Genomic DNA, 13488 nt, shown 5'->3' on the forward strand with positions numbered 1-13488 from the left:
ACAGAAGGCCAAATTATGTTCTTCAGGACACACCTTTCATTAGAAGCTAGATCATGCATCTGGGGAATGGAAATTATCTTTTAATGCAGTCGTTATCAAAGAGATTCCATTTGACAGTTTTCTCATTTCTTTCCACAATTAGGAATGCTAGCAAAAGCCTTAGAACAGCTTCGTTTTCCCTTTGATTTATTCCATGTCTCAACCTTGTTGCTTAATTTTTAAATAATTCTGTATGACCGTAGGAGACCCACGTTTCTGTTGGCAACTTGCAAATGGCTAATTTTCCTCTCCTGCCTTTACTCTTCCACAGAAACCAGTTCTTCAGTTTCAAACTATTTCTTGGAAGAAGAAATGTTGCAGAACAAGAAGGAAGACATTGTTCTGGGAAGGGACCCACATGCTGTCATTCATGGCCCAAGGTCAGTCTCTGAGTCAGCTGAGCCTTCCTTGCAAAGATGATGGAGAGCGGGAAGGCTTGGTTGTGTTACACAAGGGATATGAGAGGTAGGGAAGGTGGAATATATCAGCAGGACAAAAAGAGATGAGGCAGATTTGCAGATAAAATGCCAGTAAATATGCTAATGGCACCAGCCAGCGCACCATCAGACGTGCTACAACAGTGATTCTCTTGTTGGGAGATGTAAAAGAAAGGAATGCAAAAAGTGTCTAGACTTACATGTTCACCATGAGCAACATCTTCCACTGAAGACATCTTCCACCGGAGAGAGAATACTGAATAGGATGTATCATTAGTTTGTCTTGGTGGGACATTCTCATGCTTTTAATTAGGACCAGATATTTGAAATAATTACTGTTTTTCAGTGAAATTTTCATAGCACGTGGATTGTAATAACCATCAGGAGTCAAATCAAGTAACAAAAAGTCATGTTTGTCCTAGTTTTTATTGCCACAGGATGTGTTTCTGTATTGCAAGTGGTTTTTTTCTTTTCATTTACAACACATCACACAACAGCTATGGAAGCCTCAGTCAGTATTTTGGGGACAGGGGAGTGGTGCATCTAAAAGCCACAGCTTGATGGAGAAGAAGGGAGAGTGAGAGAGCAGGAGGCAGATGGTGTGCCAGATGTGGGCTCTTTCTTGTAAAATCCAAAATTTCTATTCAATTTTTTTTTTTTTTTAATCAATGTTTTATTCCAGGTAGAGGGTGATCTAGTCTGACACACTGAGTTTTTTCAGATTCATATTCTGTTATCAATTTGATTTACCTCACTTAATCCCTTTGGAAACTGTATCTGACCTAATTTTTTCTGCTGTGACTCTTACGGCAAGAACAAATAATAGGGGTGACCCTGTGCATTACTGCCATATCTCTTTTTCTGTAATGTGGATCAGTCTAGTTTCAATTCACATTTGTCTGTGAAGAGACCAAGTCAAAGATCAGTTCAAAGCAGCTGATACATTCTTGCAAATTCACATTTGGCAGCACTCTAAGTGAGTAAATATTGCCAACATGTATTGATTACTTTTCCTGCCTCAGCCAACAGACCCAAAGTTATCTGCCAAATATATTTTTTTTTTTTGTAAATGACACCTCATATTGCCTGATGTTGCATAAGCAATATCAATTTACTGTGAACCTCACCTGCTCTGAGAGTGCTGGCTCTGTAGGGGATTCTTCTTTCTTGACAACAGATTTTGTGATTTCCTCTTTAATACAAATTTAGCAGAGAAACTGTCTGCTAGTAGTGAGACTTCCAATTATGGCCATTTGCCACATTTTAGGAAGCTGTCTGTCCTTGAATTTGCTGTGACACTGCAAGGTGGAAGCATTATAAATTTCTTTTATCTCTCTTGGGCCACTGTTCCTTTTCCCGTGTGCGTGTGTGCAGTTGTGTGTGAGTGCCTGCGTGTGTCCTTGTGTGTGTGTGGAACTGATAAGGCGCCTCCAAGTCTGTTCTGTTAATGGGTCTTCTGTGTTGCTCCTGCTGCAGCCAGCAGCCAAGCTGCCCTCACTGCTTGTGGTGGGTGATGGAGAATGCTCAGAATGCAAGAAGTGTCTGCTGGCTCAGCTGCCCTTTTATCCACAGCAAAAGCAGGCCAGCAGTGCAGAGGAATGTGTGCTGTGCTCCAAGGAGCAATAGTCTAGGCTGCTGGTGGTGTGGAGGGAGAGGCTCTTCTCTTGGATTCTCTTGGACAGATAAAAAAACTAAATGTTCTCCCAAGTTCCTTCTCTTTGCCAGAAACAGATCTGTTTAATGTGAGAACTGTGGAGCTGGATGCTGTTGCATCACCAGATATGGAAGCTGAGATAAGAAAATAATTTTTATACAGTTATATTGTACTTATAAGAATTATAGAATAATTATGCCTTCTACTATGATGAGGTCTAATAGGTCCAATATCAATGTCCTAGGCATTACAGAAACATGGCAGAGACACACCCTATTTTAAGAAAGACACAGGCAGTTTCAAGAAGATGTGGAAATCCATTATTGCTGCTTTTGACATGACATTAGTGGTTATTGTGAAGACCTGTAGGAATAAACAGTCAATAATGCAATGTGAATGCCTCCCTTTAACAGCAACCACTGCAGTGAAGTTTATTTTAGAATCCTTTGACTGGACTGGAAGGTATACAGTGACTTATAAATGCTTTCACTGCTGGTTCTTCTTCTGCCACGATCATTAATCAACTCAAAGTCTCATTTAGCTTACTGTTACAAGGAGGATTATGCCTCTTGTATTACAATAGCTGCAGCTTGATAGGGAACTTCAGACCCTTCCTCCTCTCAGCAAACTCTTCCTCAGTGCCTCTGTGCAGTGACTTAATATCTCCTGGCCCAGAGAATATTACTTCCATTAATTGGTGGTGCTGAGAATTGCCCATCTGGGAGATCAACTGGAAAAGGCTCAAACAACACCCCTTCACCCCAACATATCATCACCCCACACTTTTTCTGTTCCCCAGACCCAAAATATGGGTCGGAACTAGGAGCAGTTTAATTCTATAATGAGATTCCTATTGATTGGATCAGTCTCTCAAATAGAAGAAATATAATCTTCAAATTTAAAATATTTGTGATGCTAAATTCCTGGGTTTGATTTTTATTTTATTTCTAAATGAAGGGAAACTGAGGCAGAAAGGAACAGTAGCATGAGGGACAGAAGTCCAAGGCTTCAGTAGAGTGGTCTTCCCTTCATTTGTATGCAGTGGGATATGGAGGTCCTCATGTAGGGTTCTTGTGATAAGATGAATAGTGCAAGCTGCTGACTAACTGTTTTGAGCAGGCTTACATGTCTGCAGTTGGAGGCTAACGGTAAGAAATTATTACCTGCTCTTGGATCTCAATTATGCAATCTTTTTCTCTGCTCCTCTGTGAAGCAAGAAAATTGAAACAGAAATGAAATTTATTAGCTGCTTTGTGAATGTGGTAAATGCTGATGTCTTATTGCAAATGAGGCATTTGCTAAATAGAAATGCTTTTAAAAGAGTATAATCCTTCACTGTCCCTCCAGGACAAACAACTGGAGAGCAGTGATTGCAGAAATCATTTAGGTCATGCAAATCAAACTCCAGCAGCAGTGTTTCATGCAGTGAGAAGGGAAAGCTAGACCATCTTATTAAGAACGCTTGTAATGATAAACATTATTAAAATAACTTAGGAGAAATTACCAAGTGAGGGTCGAGAAGGGCTAAAAAGGGGAAGCTGATTGTGGCAATGTGTTTTTAAGCGGACTAATTCCAAAGAAGTGTGTTTATCATAGTCACACATAAATGGCTGAACTATAATCACACCAAAAAGATGCAAAAATCGTAGCCCTTACAAGCTCTGAGGGTAGTTTAGAAGCTTTTTATAGACAGAGCTGATTTACATCAAGTGACATAGGAGCCTTAAATTCCCACGTAGTGTTTCCATAAAAGATGACAATCAAAGCTTTCTTCTGGACTTAAATCTGAATGTCACTTGGAGGAATATCAAGTTACCCAACATTGTATGGTGTAAGCAGAATGTAACAAAAGGTACTGTAGGTAATGCTGCTGTAGTGAGCTGTATTGTACAGGGTTTGTCTCTGTCATTTAGACATCCTGGAGATGAATTTCCTTTACAGTGGTTCTGGCCTGCCAGTGCAGCTGAATGAAGACAGTAATTGCTTCCTTTAATGGGGCTAAATAATCTGGGATATTTTTTATGTGTGGTGGTACCTGGAGGAAACATATCATCAACCAAACACACTATTTGGTTACAACAGGCTGTGCACAGACCCTTTGCAACTTGGAGAGCGCTGAATCCTCAGTGCTACGGCGCAGCAGAGCTGGGAAGTACCTCTTTGTAGGCTAATGGTTACAAACCAGATTGAACAGCAAGCTGTCTCTTGGCAAACACTGAGAAGCATGTCTGTTCCTCCTCCTGCCTCCTTTCCAGCCACCCCTTATTTCACTTCTCAGAATTATTTCTGTTTCCATCTTCCAGAGGTTTTGGTCCTGTGGGCCCAAGGGTGGTTCTGCTGTGTGCAGCTCCCTGAAGTCAGCAGCACCAGCCTGAACTCGCATGTGCACACAACTGCTGAAGCTCGGCTTCAGACTTGCCAGCTCCAAATTAGGTTTTGAGGGATGCAAATTTTTGATGAGTTACCAAAGCAGGAAGCTGGCTGGCTCTGAGGCTACATCAGCTGTTTCCAGCCTTCCTCACTGAAGACATGTGGATGTAAGGGAGAAGAAAGATTTGGGAGGACAATAGTGACTGCTAGCACGAAGGGGAAGGGACCGCCAAGACGTTGTCTTGGTCTGGCCATGGAGCTGTAGCAGGGAAATTGAGAGGCCAATTAGATCTCTACCCCACAGGAAGATGAGGAGTACACCAGCTAATTACAAGGTGTTACTGTGACAACCCACGAGGCAGCAGCAGGCTGAAAACAAAGTACGGAAATGTAAAGCTGAAACCAGGGGAGGGAAAAAAGAGAAGACAAGAAACATGAAAGAAAGAAGAAAACAAGTACAATAGGAGCAAGAGCAAATTAAAAGGTCAAAATACATTTTGAAAGGATAGGGGAAAAAAATGTAGGTAGTGAGGGGGCGCCAAGAGAGATGCATGATCAGAAATGAAGTGTCTGATAACCTGGTTAGCAAACAAGATGCCAGGATGTGGTATCTTCACAGCAAAATCTCAGAGATGTTTTCGATTGGGTTTCTTAATCTGACTTTAACCATCTCAAAAGTTAGATGTTCAGCCTGAGGAGGTTTCCTAGGCTCTGTCAAATAGTTTGCAGAGAGAAACAAGTACTAGGGGAGGTTCAGTCATTCTGCAGTCACTATGGATGTGGTGGCTCCACAGATGTTTTCTTTGCTGTCAGCTATGGCTTTAATTAAATCGCAGCTCTTTCGTCTTCCTGCCTTCTCCCTCCTCTGCACTGCTGTTTGACTAGTGCTGGTGAAGCTGTTGTTGAGGGACACAGTGAATTATGTTGGGAAATCAAGGAGAACTCTTATTGATCCCTGTTGGTTGTTCAATCCGGTGGTCACAGAGCAGCCACACAGAGTTTCACTGAACTGCTGGGAGAGTCTTGTGGAGCCACAAATGAGTGCCTAAAAGAAATGTTGAGACCTGGTTAAGGTGTCACTGCCAGTGGAAAAGCTGGCTTCTTGCTGACAATGGTGACTTGTCCACTGGAGGTGTGTCAATAGGGAGAGCTCTACTGGCTAGGCTGGCCTGGCAGCCTCACTCTCTGTGGCCTTACTCTTCAACTGGCGCTTTAGGTCAATTACTCATTGCAAAAATGGTATATCTGGACTGCTATGTGTATGGCAGCAAAGTTAGCCTTGTGACAGAGGGGGCCAGGAGACAGTGAGTGAGCTGCTCCTGAGGAGTGTTGGTTGGTTGGTTGGTTGTGGTGAACCATGGTGTTACTCACCTGGGAGGTGTTGCACACCACGTGATTGCTGCATGGCTCTGATCAAAATCATCACATGGCGTTTCATATTGCAGGAGTTCAGTTCTGTGAGTCTTCCATATTCCTCCCTGCTAATTTTCCTACTGGGCTAATCATTTTGGCAGCACTAGTACAAAGACCACCAGTGTCAGCTACCTTTCATATTTAAACACTGCTCATATATACAAATTTGCAGTAACTAATTACAGAAAGGAAACTCTGATGCAGCAGCTGTCAGAGAGCTGTGAAAATTAATGGAAACTACTTCAGTAAAACAGCCTTCATTTGAAACAGCTAAAATGCCTGGTTGATTTAAGTACCTGGCCATGCTGGAGTAAGTAATCTATGCTAGGCACAGACCTTCAGCAGTCACTGGACTGCTAATGAGAAACAATTCTCTTATTATAAAATCATTATCAGTCAATAAAATGAGCTCAAACCACAAAATAGGAGCAAAGTTCAGGGATCTAAGAATTCATAGTTTAGCCCCATCAGTGAAAATGTCAGAAAATTAAAAGAAGCTCTATGTAAGTCTCCACACAGTGGAACCCAACACTCAGAAACAATCCCTGAGTGCCATGGCAACTCTTATGGGCTCTTCTGAAACAAACTGCAGTTTCCAAGGTGAAAGAATGAGGCCTTAATCTTTGCTCCCAGTTCTCCATGTCCACCTTCATCCCATCAGTATGGTTCATGCAGCTGCTAATTATCTAGCAAAATGCTGTCGGGGAAGACAGAGGTCAGTGCTTGGCTTAAGGAAAAAAGAGAAGAGCAATATGGTATCTAAATTATGGTTTAAAGACATACAATAAGAGAAAAATGAGCTAGCATTATGCCTACAGCTGGTCACAGTTCCCTCTGAAGGCTGCACACTGCCTCTAGACCTGACCTGGGTTTGTGCAGAGCTGTCTCAGGAATTACTAAGAGCAGGATGAATAATGATAATTAGTGATGGCCCGTTGACACCTGACTCTTGCTGAAGTTTACAGTGAAAGTAACAGGTGATTTTTTTCAACAAAGGTTATATTAGAGGAAGAGTTTATTACATTACACCTCTCATTTGGTTAGGATCTGCTCCTCAGGACGTGGCTTGGTTTATTCAGCACCTTCTTTCCCTTCAATTTTTCTGAAAGAAAGAGATCACGTTTAGGCAGCTTCAACAGCTGCATGCTGGGACTGGTCGGGTCCCAGCTTCCCCGATGGCCCTTGGTCTGCCTGGCTCTGCCTCCTGCACACGTGGCTTTCTGGTCACCTGGAGGTCAGGTATGATCAGGCAGGCCTTTGTGCCAAACACAGACTATTTGCAGCCACAGAAGGCATTACTGCCTCAGTTGATGATGCTGTCAGTTTCAAAGTTGCCTTTGTGACCTTCAGGAGAGGAGGAGGTATCAGAGCAATTCAGGCTCTAAACCAGTGCCCCAAAAAGGGAATCCTTGCAAATTTGGGAACGCGTCAGCAGAAAATATTGAAAATGTTTTCAAAAAGTACAAAACCCATATAAAATACCAGTAAAAAAAGAGGAAGTCTATTAATCATAGGTAGCTAGCTAGATAGATTTGAGATACAGCAATTGAGTTACTTAGGATAATAGTACTTTGCTGTACAACTCTTTTATTTGTAGATTTAAAAATTCTTTATAGAAATGAGCAAAATGTAGTTTTGTTTTGCATATTAAGGGGATTGAATCACAAAGAAGCTTAATGACTAACTCATGGAGAAACACTGGGTCTTTGTCTGTCTGGGCCTAGACCGGACCTTTTTGTATGCCAAAAATTATCTTAATCTGTAGGGGTTTCTGGAACCTGATGCATATCAGAGACGACTGTAAGAAACCTTTGGGTTTCTGGTACATTGCAAAGGCTATAGTTTCAGATGTAACATATTTAGGATGCCTCACAAGTGGGCTAACCTTGTAATAGATACTTAAAAACTCTGTAACTAGGCAACTAAAAAAAGTTATCAAATTTGTCTTAGGAAACCCTTGTCCTGCTGTGCAACTGAAACCAAGAGATGGTCTTGCAATGTAATTACATTTTATCTTAAATTAAATTGTCTCATAATTTATGCAGCTGTATTATCTGAGTTTACTCGGAACCATCAATCTGTATCAGAGAGCCAAAATGCTAATTTTTATAGCATTTTACCTCTTTTTATTAAATTACTCTGATATCTAAATAGTAAAGCAATCTGGTCTAAGTACACACTTTTTATTTCATTGCGTCTGACTTCTCTATTGTTAATGAATGAAAACCAAGGGAGGAAGCATAGCTCTGGGCTTTTTCTGTTCCTCTTTATGTATTCCAGTTTGTAGATCCCAAGAGTAATTTGGATTTACTGTTTTGAATATCCATGGTAATACACAGATCACTTGTAGTGACTGCAGTCCTTGTCAGGAAGGTCCTGCAGAGGAACCTTTGCTTGCTTCCACCAGCCAAGTTAACCCCTAGTTACTACTTGCTATGCTGAGTCCTGGTGACCTTCAAGAAGTTTACATGAAACAGATGTTGTGATGCAATGCAGTGGATGAGCTCTCACAGAAAACTCAAGAAATCCAAAGCCAGATTTCTTACAGATCTTTATAAACAAGCCACAACAAAACACATAAAGTTGAAAGGTATCCCAATTAAACCTACGTATCCCAACAGTAAGAAATAATAACTATTTGGTTGCTGGAATGATGATTTTGAAGATTGTACAGAAGAGTCATGTTCAAAATATAATTAAATACTCTGAACTGAACTGAAAGTGATAAAGACCATAAATGACATAATTATCTGTAGTAGATTATCAATTTTGATGATACCTATATAGCTTCAAAAAAGAAAAAGGATCACAATATAGCAAAAGAAACCCCTTCAAGAATATTTTAAAGAAATGCAGCAGTTTTTACAGAGACTCATCTGTTTCTGCAGAGGGTTGAAATACCTCCTCAGGGAACAGCAATTCCTAGGCAGAAGTGCCAGTGTGAAATGCTCAGAGCTACTGGAGCCAGGATGAAAAGTCAGGCCTTTCTTTCTGGATATATCTGAAGTAATCTGTGAACAGTTCAGGAATCTATATGTCTTTCCAGAAAGAGATTAGTGATTGCCTGTTTTCCAATAATTTGTTTGTAACAGCCAGGCTGTGTGGAACAACTGTTATGTGTTACATCCTGAAAAGTTTGCTATTTGCAAAACATTTTACCATTTTCCACTTCAGAAGCGTCTAAATTTAGTAATGGTGCATAACTCTGTGTCCCCAAGGGCCTGCAGTTCAAAAGTCCATCTCTGTTTTGAATGTAAGTTTAGAGCAAACAGCACACCATGATGTAGCAGCTGAAGAACAACCTGTGTCTGTTCCTCAGTGCAAAATCTTTAACCACTCAACCAGATGGGTGCAGGAACCCATCTGGGATACTTGGGGGTACGACAACTGAAGGCATTTTCTCTTCTTCACAGACACATGGGATGTTCTGGTTCTCTCTCTGGACAGCTGTGGCCCTATGCCTGCTTGCAGCTCCCACCTCTCTTGCCGAGAAGCAGTCAGCCATGGGAACAACAGCCTCGTGGTCTCATCACCCACTCTTCCCCTGCAAATTCCTGCTTGCTGGGCTGGTAATGTATGGAGCCATTCTGTCCCCTCTCCTACTTATACCCGTGCTGTTCACTGGTGCCCAAGCCTTCATGTCCTTGGAAGGAAACAGAAAGCAAACCTTGCCCTCCTTGAACTGCAAAAGCAGAATCTATTAACCACTGCAGCAAACAGCAATACACTGGAGAGACAGACTTTTGTATAGGGGAAGATACTTGGACGTATTAATGCAAAGTCAAAAGTATGGGTCTTTGACACTTTCATTTATTATTATATTTCTTGACCCAGATCTTCAGAGAAACCATTTTGGAATTTATAAAGGATTTTGGACTGCTTCCAGCCACTTTCTGTTCCTAGTTAGTCCCATGCTGGGTCATATTATATTGAATGTCTGCCATCTTACTAATTTCTCTTTCTGCTCCTTCCAGCTCCTTTTCCTCTTCCAGGTTACTGCAAAGATTCCATGGTAAAATTCTCCCTGGTCTCCCCTTCTTCCTGTCTACTTTTCATCCAACATAATCCCATCTTCCTACACAAAATCAGGTGACATCCCTGTGGGTATCTTGGACTCCCATCTCTTTGCCAGAGCTTTCTGTCCAAATCTCAACACCTCATTCTGCAGCAATTCCCGGATGATAGCAAGTAAAACTGGGTGTGCCAGCAGAGTGCAGTGGCTATTGCCAGCTAGGCTGTGCAAAGCCAGCTCAGTGCTTTAGTGTTTCCCCTGGTTCAGTCTGTAATAATATAGTACAGAATCCTGAATGCTTTAGAAAACTTTTTTTTTTTCCTTTTGGTCTTCTCAGCAGCATTAGTAACACCAATAGAACAATTTCCCTAGGAAAAAATGTAAAGTTATGAACTCTGGATTTAAACAAGATGCATTTATATTAAGTAGGAAAGAGAAGGCCTTTGTTTGAACACAACAATCAAGCCTAAAGAAAAAAGAAGTATGCTTGGCCAAATTTTTCAGCTTCATTTTCTGTCCGTAAGCTAGTGGTAAAAGAATTTTTCTTGCTGAGCTTAAAGCTTGCACTGTATTTAGATATGCTCCATTACCTAATGGCACAAAGGATTTGTTTTTCTCAGTATATAATTGAATTCACGCTTCTGTTGTGAATTCCTTTGAACATTAGGAGGAATGGCACAAGGAACTGTGTCCTTTGGAAAGAAGGAATGGTGGAAAACAGGAAATGCTGATTATGACAATCCATGGGAGTCTGTCTAGCTATACTGCAGCATAAATTCAGTTCAATACTTATCAAAAAGCAATATATCTGCACAGTCCTACTATGCAGCCAAGTTTAGATTACTTCTTGATAACTTTTCTAATGGATTCAGCTGTGCGTGACAAAAAGCTTGCACCTGAAACTCGATTCAAGTACTTTCACTGTTAAAAAACATGCTATTGTTAGGTTTAGTTATGGTGGTTTTATTTTGTTTCTGTAAAGGCAGAGGTACATTTGTCTGATCTTCTGAAGGGGAATCATATCTGTCTCCACCTCAAGGTCAAAGATCAATTTGTCAATTCTTGAAATATTTCCTGAAATATATTTTTAATATATTAAAGCCAATAACCTTAAGCAAAAACATGGAGGAGAGAATGTTTGATGTGAACCCCCCCCCCCCCAACCACCACAAAATGCTGTAGATGAGTAAAATTAGTGTGGGTTCCAGAGTGACTAGACAACTTAAAGAAAGATGAATCCATTGGGGGCTATTCAATGCAAAATCACCGTATCTGGTTCAGGAGTCCTCTGAACCACAAATTGCTGTGTGCTTGGTAGATATTCTGGGAACAACATGATGCACTTGCTCTGTTCCTAATCCTTTTCTAGGCATTTACTGCTACCCACTGCTAGAGCCTGGGCTGCGCTGATGTTGCTGGAATTTGTGTCCCTATGTTTTGAAATATTTCTGTGGATTATTTCACATTTCTTCACAGGAGAGGTGGGAAAAAGAGAGACATCAAATGATAACTCAGAAAAGAAGGTGAATAGAGGTCACAAAATTGTAAGAGAAGAAAGTCGTAAATATTGTCATAGTTTCCCACTCTCCTTCTATAACATAGTTATGATGTGGGGAAAGGCTAAAAGCCACATTTGGATACACTGTGTGTAACCTGATGAATCTTAAAAAAGTGAAGATCTTGTTGCGAGTTCTGATCCTCTTCCAGTCCAAACAGTCTGCCTTAGAGCCAAAAGAAAACAGTGTGGTCAGTCTCCCTTGCTCTCTTCACATTCCCTAGTGCTGCTAAATGGGTAATTTTAAAAGGCACATGTTATTCTAGGCAGTCATGCTTTAGTTAATCCATTTAGGAATAGAGAACCTGTTCCCTGCCTTCCAACTTTCAAATAACTCTCTTTTCTTGATCATTTTTGTGGTATCCCTGTGTGGTCATGAAAGTATTTTGGTCCCTGTTAACTCAAACCTGTTGTTTCCGCCCTTTGTCTGCTAAACCATCATTTTTTCGGTTCTCTTTCATGAGTTACGAGTTCCTCACCCTGTTGTTCCCTCATCTGGTGAAAGCAAGGACAGAAACTCTAGCCTTGTTTTCACAGAGTAGTGTGGATTAAGACCTAAAGTCTGGGAAACAGTTGAATTAGTTGGCAGTTATTGACTGCTCACTGACATGCAGGATAAATCATATTATGATTACAGAGGCAGTTTGGATCTGACCAGGCTCAGTAGTTTGGTTAGTGTTAGTAGTAGCTTGGTCAGTTAGATAGCTATACTATATCTAAAGTAAGTTTGCCACTGAAGAAGCTCAGCCAATTTTGTACATTCTGTACACTGAACTACTTAGTCCCATCAGAATGAAGCTTGCTCTGAACAGAGGCAACTTGGGTGTCCAAGCACCCCATGGCCCAATGTGGCTTTGCACAAAGCCAGCTTCAGTTTAGCAAGTCTGGCAGTAAGTTTGAGGTACTAAGTCCAGCTGAGCTAACTCCTGCAGAGCCCTGACTGCAACTGCACTGTGCTTCTCAGCCAGCTCTGAGAATCCCTGCAATGTGGAACACGGACAAAAGGCCCCAGCTGTGTGGTCCTGAAGGAATCAGCATGCTCCAGAAGGACATATTAGCACTAATGTGGCACCAGCCATCCTGGCTGACTTCACAGCAAACCATTCAAATGCCTTGGCACCAAGTTGCTCTGTACCATATTGCCTGCAATTTTCATTAGCTAGGTTATTTCAGGCCTTTATTCCTGTTCTTCTCTCCTGCAGCTCTGGATACTGGCAAGTTGGCCGCAGCATGAAAGCAATGATTTTGCCATAACTGTATGTATTATCAGACCCTGTAACTTTTATGGCTCTATAATGCAGTCTTTCAATTTTTGTCCACCCTTTTTGGCTAGGCAGACTGCATTTCGGGATCCTAGCCATGCAGCACAATGAAATTACTGGTTAACTCATCCCTGTAATAAGCTGTACTTACAAGTCCTGTCTGTGGAATATGCGGAAGGGATGGGCTAGAGAGCTGGAAATAGGACTTCACTGCATACAGAGAACCACAACAACGAGCACAATGTTGCTGCTTAGGCATTTAAGCTCTGTAGCATGCACACAAAATGAAAAACAGATAAAGATAACCATCTTTTGATAAAGATGGTTCCCACCAAAACATGCAGTGAATTATCTGTGGGGATCTTTTCCAAAAAGGAATATCGAGGCTAAACATGTGTTTTCAGATAAAAGATGTAATTGTAAAGTATTACATTAAAAATAAAATCAGTGAATGAGTAAAGAGGACTTCAAAAATTTGTCTTCCTTTATCTACCCTCAATCAGATTTGTAAAGTTTCCAGCTCTGTGTTCTTCCTTTTAGATGGTACAGTACCTCGGCAGCATTTCCTGAAGGCTTTTCATGACCTCCTACCATAATTGCTTTGAAACCTACAGCAATCTCTGTAGAGTCTTCTTAAAAGAATCATACAAAAGTTAGTAATGCAACTATTTTTTCATAGATTTAAAGATGGAACATCACACTTTCTGATGTTTATGAGAGTCAGGCATCTGCTTTTTAGAGCTATC

At 41.1% G+C, this 13488-nt stretch overlaps 1 long non-coding RNA gene across 1 annotated transcript; it reads left to right on the top strand.

Moving 5' to 3' along the window:
* Positions 1 to 309: 309 nt before the first annotated feature.
* On the top strand, positions 310 to 13202 carry LOC132327615 (uncharacterized). Its single transcript, XR_009486561.1, has 2 exons — positions 310 to 419; positions 9327 to 13202. It is a non-coding gene; the product is annotated as an uncharacterized LOC132327615 (long non-coding RNA).
* The last annotated feature ends 286 nt before the right edge of the window (positions 13203 to 13488 follow it).

Source organism: Haemorhous mexicanus, chromosome 5, assembly GCF_027477595.1.
Source record: "Haemorhous mexicanus isolate bHaeMex1 chromosome 5, bHaeMex1.pri, whole genome shotgun sequence".
In the NCBI taxonomy this organism is placed as follows: domain Eukaryota; kingdom Metazoa; phylum Chordata; class Aves; order Passeriformes; family Fringillidae; genus Haemorhous; species Haemorhous mexicanus.